Source organism: Trichosurus vulpecula, chromosome 8 (genome assembly GCF_011100635.1).
Source record: "Trichosurus vulpecula isolate mTriVul1 chromosome 8, mTriVul1.pri, whole genome shotgun sequence".
NCBI classification, from domain to species: domain Eukaryota; kingdom Metazoa; phylum Chordata; class Mammalia; order Diprotodontia; family Phalangeridae; genus Trichosurus; species Trichosurus vulpecula.
This window is the reverse complement of record NC_050580.1, coordinates 263662771-263676332: the sequence shown is the minus strand read 5'-3', so window position 1 is coordinate 263676332 and position 13562 is coordinate 263662771.

Sequence of the window (13562 nt, the reverse complement as noted above, 5' to 3'; positions counted from 1 at the left end):
TTTTTGGAAAGGATATAAGTGGGGAAAAAAACCCAACAAATCAGAACCTAACATTTGTATAAATGATTAGATTCTTCCAACAATGACTTAAATGCTTTTGCTTGAATTTCATAAAACAAATGAGTCTAATATAATGATGATGACAACATAACAATAACCACAACTGATAAATGTGTACATATGTGCATGTGCCGCGTTCCCCCTAGGCCTCTTCCTGGGCCGGGGGTCGCGGGCAGTCCTCCCCGGGGGACCTCTTCTGCTCCTACACCGAGCCTTCGGTCGTCACCGGCCGGCCTGGCCTCCACCCAGACCGGAATTCACCAGACAGAACGCCAGAGGATCTCGCTCACGGTCTTTATTGGTACATCTTCCACGGCGACTGCTCGACTCCGCTCACTTCCCCTATCCCCGTACATTATATAACCTATTGCAGCCAATCCAGTGGCGAGAGCTATAACATTGCCTTATATGGACGGGCTTCATCCTAAGCCGGCACCGCCCAGCGATATACCCGGAAAAGCGTTATACCCGGAAAGCTGTAGTCCCTGCCCCACCCTCCACCCAGCCCTAAGCGGTGTCCCACCCCCACCCAAATCCCAACAATTCACCCCTTAAACTAAAATTAAAAGGAAGAAGGGGCGGAATCAAGATCCAACCAACCTGAGGGGTCCTCCCCCACACCTACGGCCCGCAGGGCGCGGTAACCAACCCGCTGGCGGCGAGAAAGCAGGGAGATGCGGGCGCAAAGAACGCGGACCGCAATAAGCAGGGCGAGGAAGGCCGCCGCAGCAGCCAGGTAGGGCCACCAGGAGAACCACGGACCTGAAAGCCAAGAAGGCCACCAGGAGGAGAGGTTGGGCGGGACCCATGGGGAGACCCTAGTGCCATTGATGGCCTGGTACTCCCGCCGAAGGTTGTGCAGCGTGTCCCAAAAATCCTCATCCCAGGTCCCGGTCAGGGCCCGGGAAAGGTTGCGGCTGAGCTCGGCCGCGATAGAGGAGTTAGAATAAGGGGCATTCGTCACACAGAGGCCTTCGCCCACGCGACGACGACAAGAGTGATCTACAAAGGAGTCCAACCGCTCCACGACCAGATCGAGGCGCGTGTTCAGGGTGAGCAGTCTTCCCCGAAGATGGAGGAGGGATGTCTCCACAGTCTGCAGGGCCTGCGCTGTCTGGGAACGCAAACTTGGGGGTGTCTTTCGGGTGGAGGGGAATGGAGAAAAAGCAGTCCTTTATGTCCACCACGGCCAAAGGCCATCCAGCCGGAATGGCCGTGGGAGAAGGAAGCCCGGGCTGGAGCTTCCCCATTGGTAACATAATACGGTTGATGGCCCGCAAGTCCACCAGGAGTCTCCAGCGGCCTTTTCCACCGCGTTTTTTAATGACAAAGGCAGGAGAATTGTAAGGGCTAGTGGAGGGCCTAATTTGGCCCTGAAGGAGCAGACCCTGGACAATCTCCTCCATTACGACGAGCTTTTGCAACGGGAGGGGCCACTGGTCTACCCACACTGGCGTGGTAGATGTCCAAGTGATTCGGGGTGTGGGGGTGCCCGTGTCACGATCAGTGGCCCTCAAGAGTTTAAAGTATCCGGGCCGGACAAGGTAACCTCGAGCTGTGCAAGGATGTCACGACCCCATAGTGCATAGGTGAGACCGGGAACGCACAAAGGGCTAAACTGGCCCTCAAGCGCGTCCCGTCTCCAAGTCATAGGCCTGGCGGCCTCCCATGCCTCCACTACTCCTCCCACTCCCTTTACTGGCTTGCCAGCTCGTCGGCGTGGAATTTGAGGAGGCCACTGGTTGCGGGGCAGTGCGGAGCGATCGGCTCCCGTGTCTACGAGACCCCGCACTGGCTGTCCCTCCACCAGGAGGATCATCATGGGGCGGTCCATTGTGATCTTCTCCATCCAAAGGCAAGAATCAGCCTCTGTGTCCTGGAACGGCACTGCCTGAGCGAGGACCTCACCTGGGAAAATATCAACTAGAATAGGGTGTGGGTTAACTACCAGTAACGGGTCACCGGGGGCCAGCACCTGGGTGGGAACGGTATAGCGAGACTGAAAAGGGTTCCCCGTGGCCAGGAGCACTCCTGCTGGCCCTTGGACCGGGATTTCTATTGCCCCCCACGAGGGAAGGGTGGTTGAATCTCGGGCCGTAAGGACTGGACCCGGGGGGGGCGAGTTGCCCGCTTTCTCGGCCCCCCGTGCTCGTTTCCCGACTCCTGGGTGGGGTTCCTTTGGTCGGAGCGGCAAAATTTCGCCATATGGCCAGGCTTTCCGCAGCGGAAGCAATTTGGGGTGCCTCGTCCCGACCCGCAGCTTTGTGGACACTGGGCCCGAAAGTGACCCAGCTGACCACATTTAAAGCACCGACGGTCGGATCCGGAGTCCCGGGAGACCGCGAGGCGGTTCAAAGCCTCTACCAGGGCGTCATTTCTCGCGGCCTCCTCTTTCAAGCGATCCCTCCGGTCCCGTTCTATGGCCGTCGCCAAGACTTCCATGGGACAGGGAGGAGCGAGGGACATCACCTTTTCTATCATTTGGTCCGGGGTGGCGTCGGGGGGCAAGGCCGCCAGAGCTGTCTTCGCCTCCCCCCGGAACCCCTCTCGGAGGATCTGCTTAATGATGAGTTCCCGGCCCGGCCCTGCAAACGTGCTGTCCACGTATCTCCGCACTCGCGTGGCAAACTCAAGTGCGCTCTCCCCTGGCTTCTGGCGCATATCGGCCAGGCCAGCTGGGGTTCCTGCAGAGGTACGCCCCAGCCTTTGCCATGCCTGTTGATGCACTACCCGCACATCCTCCAGCTCCTGGTTACTAAAAGTGGCCTGTACCCGGGGATCACTGTATTGTCCCCGGCCCAACAACAGGTCTACCCGCCCCGGGGGCCCCCCGGTGCGCGCTTGGAGCGCTCTAGCCTCCGATTCTTTGATAGCCTGGAACGCCGTGTAGTCCACAGGGCTCAGGACCCCCAACGCGAGGTCATCGAAATCACGCGGGGTCCAGACTGTGGAGACAGTCATATTAGAAAGAAGGCGCTGTGCCAACGGGGAAGCGGGGCCATTCTCCTGCACCGCCTGCTTAAATTCCCTAATGGTCTTCAGCGGCAGGGGCTGAAAAACTCGGGTACCATTATCCAGAAATAATGGAAATGCCTCAGAGATTTCTGAGTCCACCACCTCTCCGGACCGCATAGCTTCGCGGATCGCGCGAGGTATCAGAGGAAGGTACCCGCCTGATCTATCCCCCGGGCTGAGCCGCTCATAGCGGCTTTCGCTTTCGCCGTCAGAGTGGGGAAAAGAGGAAGTAGATCTGCGTCCCTGTTCTGGAGGGCGGGGCAGTGGGCGGCCCTCTGGCACACCACCCCTCCCTCGCGCCTCCCCTTCCCCGCAGGAGGGAACCGCCCGCGACTCCTCCCTCGGCCGGAAACCGGCGCCATCTTTGCTGGGTGCGCCCACCGCTCCAAAAAGTCGAACTGCGCCTGAAGCGTGGTAGCAGTTCTCCGAGACTAGTCTTTTCGTCTCTAAAAGGGGCCATTGTCCTGTATGTTCCGCCTGAGGCCGCTCATTTCCCGCCTCCCGCATATCCTCCCAAGGGTACAACGGGGGAGCAGAGGCCGCGGGCCTTGGCCCAGTTACCACCACCTCAGTCAGATCAGTCTCCCCTCCCGGGCCCCCACCGAGCGGCCGGGTCTCCGTCTGAGTCTCTGCCGTGCTGGTGTCCGGAGGAGGCCTGGGGTCGAGCAACCCCTTAATGGCGGCCATCAAGCCAAAGTCCTCCGGAAGAAGAAAACCCGGGCACTGTTTTTGATAAGACAGCATTTGCTGCTGTAAGACCGGAAAACGGTCTGGCTGAAACCCCGAGTGTATGAGCCACGGAGCCACCACCAGCAACTTTTCCACGAGCCGCTTTAGCTGCTCCGTGGAGGCGGACAACCCCCGTTTAGACAAAGCAGTTCTGACCTGTAAAGTTAATAAGTCCCGATCCTCTGGCCGCAGCAAAGGGAGGCTGCGCGCTTGCCCCATCTCCGGGCCTTTTCCCCGTTACCTGCACGGAGAAGCTGTCTGGTCCGCCCTAGTCGGGCTAGTCCCCCCTATCACCGGGGCTCTTCCGGAACTCTGCAACGGTCCAGCCGTCCTAGGCCGGTCCCTGTTCGGGCGCCAACCTGCCGCGTTCCCCCTAGGCCTCTTCCTGGGCCGGGGGTCGCGGGCAGTCCTCCCCGGGGGACCTCTTCTGCTCCTACACCGAGCCTTCGGTCGTCACCGGCCGGCCTGGCCTCCACCCAGACCGGAATTCACCAGACAGAACGCCAGAGGATCTCGCTCACGGTCTTTATTGGTACATCTTCCACGGCGACTGCTCGACTCCGCTCACTTCCCCTATCCCCGTACATTATATAACCTATTGCAGCCAATCCAGTGGCGAGAGCTATAACATTGCCTTATATGGACGGGCTTCATCCTAAGCCGGCACCGCCCAGCGATATACCCGGAAAAGCGTTATACCCGGAAAGCTGTAGTCCCTGCCCCACCCTCCACCCAGCCCTAAGCGGCGTCCCACCCCCACCCAAATCCCAACATGCATGCATATGTATATGTCTCTCTATATGTGTGTATACGAATATAGATTTATCTACCCATGGTTATAATCTGTCTTTATATCTACATAGATCTCTCGCTATGTATATATTTGTATCTCTCTCTGTCCCCATTTGTCTCTCTTCTGCTTTAAGCTTTGCAGAGCAACAGAGACAGAATAAGATAGGATGGCCAAGATTTTCAGCAGTTACCAAATTTAAAGGACTCTGTACTTGCAACTATCCTTCAGCAGCTTAGAAACAATGAGCTTATTTCCTCATTAGGTGGAATAATTAGTCTGAACAATTTTGTTCACATTCTTCACTTTCAGGAGATGCTGTATTGCCGATATTGGAGAAAGAAAAGGAAGAAAGAGAAAATAAAAATGGAGGAAGGAAGAAGGAGCTGAAAAATGATGGAGACAATGTTGAAAAGAGTGTGAAGGATTTTCATGAACTTTAGAAATAGAGGCATATCTCACTAAAAACAATCAGAGTGTCATTTCACTTTTGTAGACTCCCTCTATTAGAGCCAGAAAAAGTATTATATTTCATCTAATCCCCAAACATCATTTTTTAGACCATGAACCTGAAGCTGGGACAAGTGTAATGGATTATACAGAGCTGGAAGTGATATCGTATATAGCCTCCTCATTTTACAGATGAAGAAACTGAGACTCAGAGGGGTTGAGTGACTTGTTCTAGGATGAACACCTAAAAAGGATTTGAAATGGAAGTTGGATCCAAGTCTGGTTCAATATCAATCCTGTAGTGTATGTATATATGTGTATGCACACATTTCTAACAACTATTTGGAGGAATGAAATTTAGATCTTATAAATTACCTTGAGATTAAATAAAATTCTATTTTTTAATGTAATTTCAAGGGAAGCCTAGAGAGCACTAGAAAAGTCAACCTTCAGTGATGCTTCCAATGGAGTATCCTAGTACTTTGCCCTGGGTAGTATTTTTTTAAATCAATATCTCAAACAAAAGCTTGATAGTCAGATTTGCAGAGGAGATTGTAACTTCTAGAGGGCTAAGCGAATCTTTTGCCTTTCTTTGTATCTCTATGTCTTACCATAGTGCCTGGCACATAGTAGGTACTTAGCAAATGCTTATTGACTAACTAGACAAAAAATTAGGTACCTAACACATATATACATAAGACTTTTGGGGTCTCTTACCTTATTTCTATTAGATCCCTCATGACTTTGTCTTTTGTTTTGTTTTAGTCCCTAGACTTAAAAGCCAAGGCTAAATTTCTTGGTTGCCCAGAATATTTTGGATATTGAATATTTTAACAAATATGTCTGCTTCAATATGTTTGCAAAATGCCTGGAGTATACTTCCTTACTTCTGGCTCTTTTTTTTAAAGACACATCTTAAATTCCATCTTCTGCATGAAACCTTTCCTGTTTTCCCAAATTTCTATTGCCTTCCTTCCCAAACTCCCTTGAATTTAACTATGTTCTATATATTTGAATTACTTACTTTATATTTATGCTGTATTTTTATATACACTAGTCTTCACCATTAGAATGTAACTCCTTACAAGTAGGGATCATCTCATTCTTTGTACTTCTGTCCCCCAGCACTGAATGTTGAAGAACCTGAAAAATTAGAAAAAAGTTTCTCCAAAGGGTCCCAGCAATTAAAATTTTTTACTTACTAGTTGCAACCTATTTTCCCAGACATTTCACATGATCCCTTCCCATATTTTTAACTTCTCACCACACTAGCCTATTTGATGTCCCTCAAACCTATCACTCTGTCTCCCAAATCTCTGCTTAAGGCTGTCCGCCAGGCTTCTTAGCATCCTAAGCTTCCTCCTCATTTTGTGGCAGGGTCTCCAGTGCTCTCGCCATCCTGGCTGCCCCATTCTGAATGTGCTTGATGAATGTCCTTCCTAAGATACAGTACCCAGGATTGAACAGAAGATTGGTGATGTATTCCCACAGGTACTAAAGGAAGCATGATAATCACTCTCTCTTGTTATGAATACTACACCTCTACTACAGCTACTGAAGACCAAATACTGAACTAATGAAGCCAGATTGTGTTAGCTATCAGGGGCTGATGTATTGTTTGGCTCACATTAATTTCAGTTCCCTAAAAATCTCAGTTCTTTTTCCCATAAATTATTGTTTGGCTTCATTTCTCTAATAAAAAATTAGTAGCAATGCAAATAATAAATATCATGAAGTGGACATATGTATTTGAATTCACACAGTTCAAAGTTATAAGTATGTAAGACATGGTAGTTGGTTCAGTTCTTTGGAAATATGCAGCAAAACTGAGAAAATGCTTGTAAAGTGTTTAGCACAGTGCCTGGCATATAGAAGGTGCTCAATAAATGTTTATTTTCTTCCTTCCTTTTCTTCCTTCCTTTCCTTCATTCCTTTGTTCCTTCCTTCCCTTCTTTCCTTTTCTTCTTGCCTTTCCTTCTTGCTTCTTTCCTTCTTTCTTTTCTCCCCTTCCTTCCTTTTACTTATTTCCTTCTTTCCTTCTCTCCTTCTCTCCCTCACTGCCTTCATTCTCCTTCCTTCCTTTCCTTTCTTCCCTCCTTCCTTCTGCTTTTCCTCTTCCTTGATATGCTTTCTAGTGAACTCGGATACGTTAATTCAGAGACAATCCATTAAAATGTTGCAAATGTTAATGGTAAATAGATTCAACAGCTTGCAAAGTTTACTCAATAGATGCCCATGTTCTTTTTGGGGAGTTGATCAGTAAAGAAAAGGAGCTACAGCTATGGTCGAAGCAAATTCTGAGACAGAATTTGGTTTGTGTAGTGAATTTTCAAAACAATTTTCAAGACTTTCCAGGCCTCTCCACACTAATAGCATCAACCACATGAATTGCACTTGGAAGGGAATGGATAAACATTGAGATGCTGAAAAGTGTTTAAAAATCTTAATTTCTTGTATGCATTTGTGTATGTATGTTTTTTTTCTATCGGTTTCAAAAAAAACCACACTATACGTCCAAAGATATTTGAGATACTTATTAATGTTCAAAATCAAACATTAAGATTTTGCTGTATCTCCTTCTATTCCTTTGCAAATTCATTTCATGCGACACATACCATTCCAGCAATTGTCACTTAAGACTGATTGCCCTTTAGCCTCTTACGGAGGAAGCCATGTTTAGAGAAGAGGCCTTGAAAAACCTGTCTTTTTTTTCACCTGTCTTCTCCGATTCCATCTGACCTCCTGAAAAACAATAAACAGAAATCTAGAAGCTTTCATTAAGCTCAAAGAACCTTCAAGCTGCAACAGGCTCTTACTCTACTATAGAAAGAAAGAAAGAGTGTGTGTCTTGTGAAGCCTGCCTTGGGTCGAACAATTCAGCTGAAAGTGGAAAGGGAAAACCTGACGCTATTGTTCCAAACAATTCGATTTCTTTCTAACTAGGTGAGCTCAGAGGAAATCTCAAGCTAACGTGCTACCTTAAGAGATAGGATCTCTTGGTGAAATTACAGTTTTCTTCTTGATGTTTGTAACTTGGAGTAGGACAGTTTCTAACTTCCCTCCCCACCGCCATTAATAATAAAGGTGTCATTTCTAAAATGTATGAGGATTGCATGCAAATTTTGTTTATTTTATGATTAAATGATAGTTATAAAACATATGCACAACCTTTTACTGACAAGAAAATTATGTATAAAAAAATCCCCAAATACACTGTCAACTTCCTTAAGAAGCAGCATATCTAAACCTGAACCATTAAAAGAGATGTTGCTTATAATACGTGCAGAATAAAGGCATTTTCAATTTGTAATATGACAAGATTTTTTTTTGTTAAACCGTGTCACATTTGTGACAAGAGACAAACTACTTATTTTGGCAGCTTATGACTTAATGAAGCATTTAAGTATCAATACAAGGCTTTATTAAATAGAAACATATGGCAAAACCATATCATTATTTAGTTATTCAAATATTTAAGAACTGTTATACTTTAACAATGTAAATAAGACCTAGTTAATTTATCACTTCATTGCTAAATTTCCAGGAAAAAATATTTTAAAAGCTGTTTATGCGGCATCCCAAGGTATTTGCAGCCACGATCAGAATTTGGTCTACTATGGTCATCAGTTTCTTAGTGAAAAGTTTTTGTAAGAAAGATCTAAGGAAAAAAAGGGTCAACTGAACATGAGTCTTTTGGTAGCAGTATTTATGCTTAGCTCAAAACATAATAATACTCATCGTTACTGGAATTATGAGTTTTAAGGGAACTTCCTTTCTTCTTTTCCCTCTATTTCCAATTGGCAGCACAATATGTCCTTGAACATGAAAATGGAAACCTCTTGGATATTTCTACTAAATTCTCTCAGTCATTCCTTAGGTATCTAGCAAATGGAAAGGAAATGGAAGACAGTAGAAGTACATTCCACAAATTTAAGGCAGATATAACAAGGTCTTCATTGGTCAGACAGGATGAATATTAAGTTACATGGAAACATTCTCATAACTGTAGTGTGCCCAAATCCTGTCTCTTTCTTAAACCTTAATTAACCAAAGTTTGATCAAAATACTTCCTTAAATGTTTTGTTACACTTAAGGCAAACTCTGAAGAGATTCTCAGAAGTCGTGGTAATTGCCTTTTTTTACATACATGGTAATATCGTGCCAACAAAACATCCCTTTCTATGCTACGAGCACTTATTTAATCTTAGCTAAACAATATTATATAGAATAGACATTAATATCACTGAGTCCTTTTTAGGCAAGCTACATACAAAATATAAGACCTCTTGGAAGGAGTCCAGAATGAAATGACTATGCACTGAGCAATGCTGTGTAAAATACAGTACAAATTTATTTTGTATGGTATCTTTCATACAAAATCTATTCTAGCAGTTTACAGGATTATTGTAAATAATCCAATATAGAGCTAAATAATGGATAATAAGAGAAGGAGAAAGGAATGAAGAGGTTCAGGGGAATGAAGAAAAGTGTTTTCAGTCAGAATTGAGATAACATGAATTGATGAAGCTGAGTGAAGAAATGGAGTCCAGTCATTTCTTGCTAGAAAAAAAGGGACGTAATTATAAGACTAGATTTAAGGCGACAAGAATTGGGATGGAATTGGGATGGAATGAACTCTGATGATACTAATAGGAGAAGGCTCCTTGGAGCTTGGATGCAGTACCGATTTCTATTTCAGCATACAGAAAAAATTATTCAAAGATGCATCTTCAATGGGAGCTAGAGTATTTCTGCCTTCTTTTTATCCTTCAGAATCTAGATAAGGTTGGAAAGGAAAATATCTTCTTTCATTATTAAAAGAGAAAAAAGAAAAATGTAAGGCCAGATGTAGGGAAAAAAATTGACTGCAGTTTTTACCTAGCTTGGCTGTCTGAATGACTCTCTGGGGCATTTAATACAAAGAGGTAATGTATCCTGATGTAGACTGATATTTTGAACAGTTTGATTGTGCACCATGTCTGAAGCTTGTCTGGCCAAGAAATGGTATTTCCTTCATAAACTGAAAGTTGCTCAGGAAATCCAGATTAAACATTTTATTTTTGGTGTATGTGAAGTATTATTCTTTTCACATCTTTATACTTGTAGAATAAAATAGTTTTCAAAAGTTTAAGTTTGCCTTTTGTTTTTATATCAGAGTAATTTTTGAATATTCCTTTTCTCTTTTCCCTGACCAGAGAGAATTTTCTTGTGACAGACTATTTTGGCTATTTTGTATATTTCTCCTCATTCAACTAATTTCACTCTGCATCAGTTTATAGAAGTCTTCCCAATTTTCTCTGAATGTCATAGCTGTCACTTTTTAAAGTAGTAAAACAATATTCCATGGTTTGTTTAGTCATTCCCTTATTTTGGAGTATTCACTTTGTGTCTCCTTCTTTGCTATAACAACAAATGCTCTTGTAAATATTTGTGTATCTGGATACTTTTCCTTTGTCTTTGACATGTGCCCAAGAGTAGCACTACTGCATCAAAAGATGTATAGTTTAGTGATTTACTTCCAAATTGTTTGAGACAAACAATTCAAAATTTCACCAGTTGTGCATTAATGTGCTAATTCTTCCATCTCTCTTCTACGGTTGCCATTTAAATCTTCATTTTTGCCAATATGATGGATGTGAGATGGAGCTTCAGATTTGCTTACCTTATTTCTATTTATTAGCAGCATGTTTCATATTGTTGACAGCCTTCATTTTATTTGGTAATGGACTTTTTCATATTATTTGATAATTTATTTATTGGGAGATGGCTCTTCTTCTCACATACTTTATCTTTCTTACTTGTCTTTCATATCAGACTTTTGATCTGAGAAATACACTGGAAAGATTTTCTAACTCTATCTTCATTGATTTTATTTGTACAAACTTTTTAAATTTTAAGTTGTAAAAATTTGTCTATTTTATATTTCATGAACATTTTCTCTTGTTTGCTTAAAAATTCTTCCCCTACCTATTTATTTGCTATGAATCTGATCTTGTTCTTGCCTTTTAAAAATGGCATTTTAAAAAAATATTAGAGCATTTGGCCTAGCATTTTACGGAACTGAGTTCAAATTCAAATTCTGACCCTTACTAGTAGTATGACCCTATGCAAATCAATTAACTTCTATCTGCCCTCAGTTTCTTTATCTGAAAAATAAAACTAAAAATAGCGCCCACCTCCCAGGGTTTTTGTTACAATACAATGAGATAGTTTTTAAAGTGCTTTGTAAATTGTAAAGCTCTAAGTGAATGTTATAATTATTTATAGGGTCCAACTCATCCAGACTTTAAATATAGGCCTACGTGTTTACTTGCACTGGTTGTGTCCAGAGTGAAGTTGAGGTGGGGGGTGAGGAAGGTGAGTGAGAGCTTAAGTATCTAAGTTCTCTGATCTTATGAGTATTTTACCTCATGTAGTGTTTCAATCATTTTATTTTCTGGAATCACTATCAATTATTAGGGGGGGCACGTATTTCCTTCATGGACGTTATTTATAGAATTCAAACAACTACTTTATCACCTTGCCAATTGTATGACTGACAATTTATTTCTGAAACCCCTTTTTTAAGGGTCTTTTCCACAAACAGGACTATTATCCTTTCAAAATGATCTTCTTATAAGAATTATTCAGTATTTATTGAAATTAAATTTTTGAAAAAAAATGTCTACAATTGATGATTCAGGTTCAGAGTTGGAATGGATCTTGGGTCATCTAGTCCAACCTTTTCATTTCATGGATAAGGAAACTGAAATCTAGAGAATGTAACTAACTTATCCAAGGCAACCAAGCAACCAAGAGGTAGAACCATCATTGAAATTGATTTTGGGGTTCCAAATCCAGGGCTCTTTCTACTATTTACACCTTCAACATGGTACTAAAAGTTCTCCCGAAGGACAGTAATCACTATCTTATTGCTCAATTCGATGGAAATTTTTGGTCCTAATCTTCAAAATCATATAATCTTATAACATTAGAACTATAAAGGACTCTCAGGTTATCTCACTTATTTTATTAAAAATGAACCTGAGGCTTAGAGAAGCGAATGACGTTGCTAAGGCAATACACCTAGAAAGGCAGAGTGATGGAGGTGGTATTCAGACCTACATCTTCTGACTACAAAACCAGTCTTGTTTCTCCTATGCCACACTGCCGGCACCTTAAGCTGCAGTATTTGATGCTAGTGACCTCAATTTTTTGCTATAGATTCAAAAGACCTAGATTCAAATCCTTGTGTACTTCTGCTTTCTAGAATCAGCTCAAATCTCCTTTTCTTTAGAAGGTCTTTTTCTGCCTCTCCCAACTGACAGTAATTATTCCTTTCGGATGGCCTTCCATCCACTCTGTATAAAGGTAGATAGCTATGTGGCAGAGTGGATAGAACCCTGAGCATGGAGGCAAGAAAACCTGAGTTCAAATTCCATCACAAATACCTGCTAGCTGCACAACCAGAGTTTGAGGCCCAATGAATGTCTCATCAGTCTTTCTAAAAATGTGAGACAAGGAACAAAACACTTGTTCTATATCAACGGTTTCTTTGTTCTGTGAAGGTAAGCGATATGGTTTGAGGAAGGCAGTACTGTAGATCTTTTGTGTATGTCGGAGTCCTCCAATCTGTGGAAATTCATAATGCATTATTAGATGCCCCAGGAATCCCACATGCTTTTCCAATGGACATGTCTTTAGTGCGGTGTTAGTTTCTGCACCATAGGATGTCTTGAGTCAATTCGTCATGCGAATTGGGAAGGTGAAAGTAGTTGTGATTAATCACCACCTTGCAGTACAGCTGGCCTTAAAAACAAAATGTAATAACCTCTGAAAGAAGACTGTGGGCATATTGTAGAACAGGCTGTTCTGGGTGTGTGTTCACCTTCCCATACTGACATCGGATTGGGCTAGTTTCATGGATCTAGCCATTTGGTCCAATAGTCCTGGTATCTGGGCCGGGTGTACCAGTGCCAGACAGCAATAGCTTTCAAGGTCTTATAATCATGACAGACTTGTAACTTCCTGCTCTTGTTCTGGACATGTAACACTAGAGCTGGAGTGGTAGGGGTCAAAGATCAGACGAACCCTCTCTGGCTATGCTTTTTCAGAAACTTTAGCAGGGCCGCATTTTGAAACCTGGTTGATAAACAGTTCTGGCTGGAATTGATGCGCCCATAATTAGCTTAATAACACAATCATAAAGTCAATGCAGTAGCAATACTAAAGTTTTGTATGCACTTAATAGTATAATTAGCTTTTAATATGCAGAAAACATGAATAAATTTCGTTTTACACAGTCTGAGACTGAGAAAATTTACCTTACATAATAGAGTGATGCTATACGTTCCTTCACAGGTTTTTAAAAAGTTGTCAATATCTTCAGGCTGAAGTACTGTCTTCTCCCATTACACATACTCCATCATTTTTATGAGTCATAATTGCTTTGGTGATGGTGTCAGGATCAACTTCTAAATAAAACTTCTTCGAACGTTTCGGAATGAGCTCAGATATCTGAAGGATAGGTGACATTAGG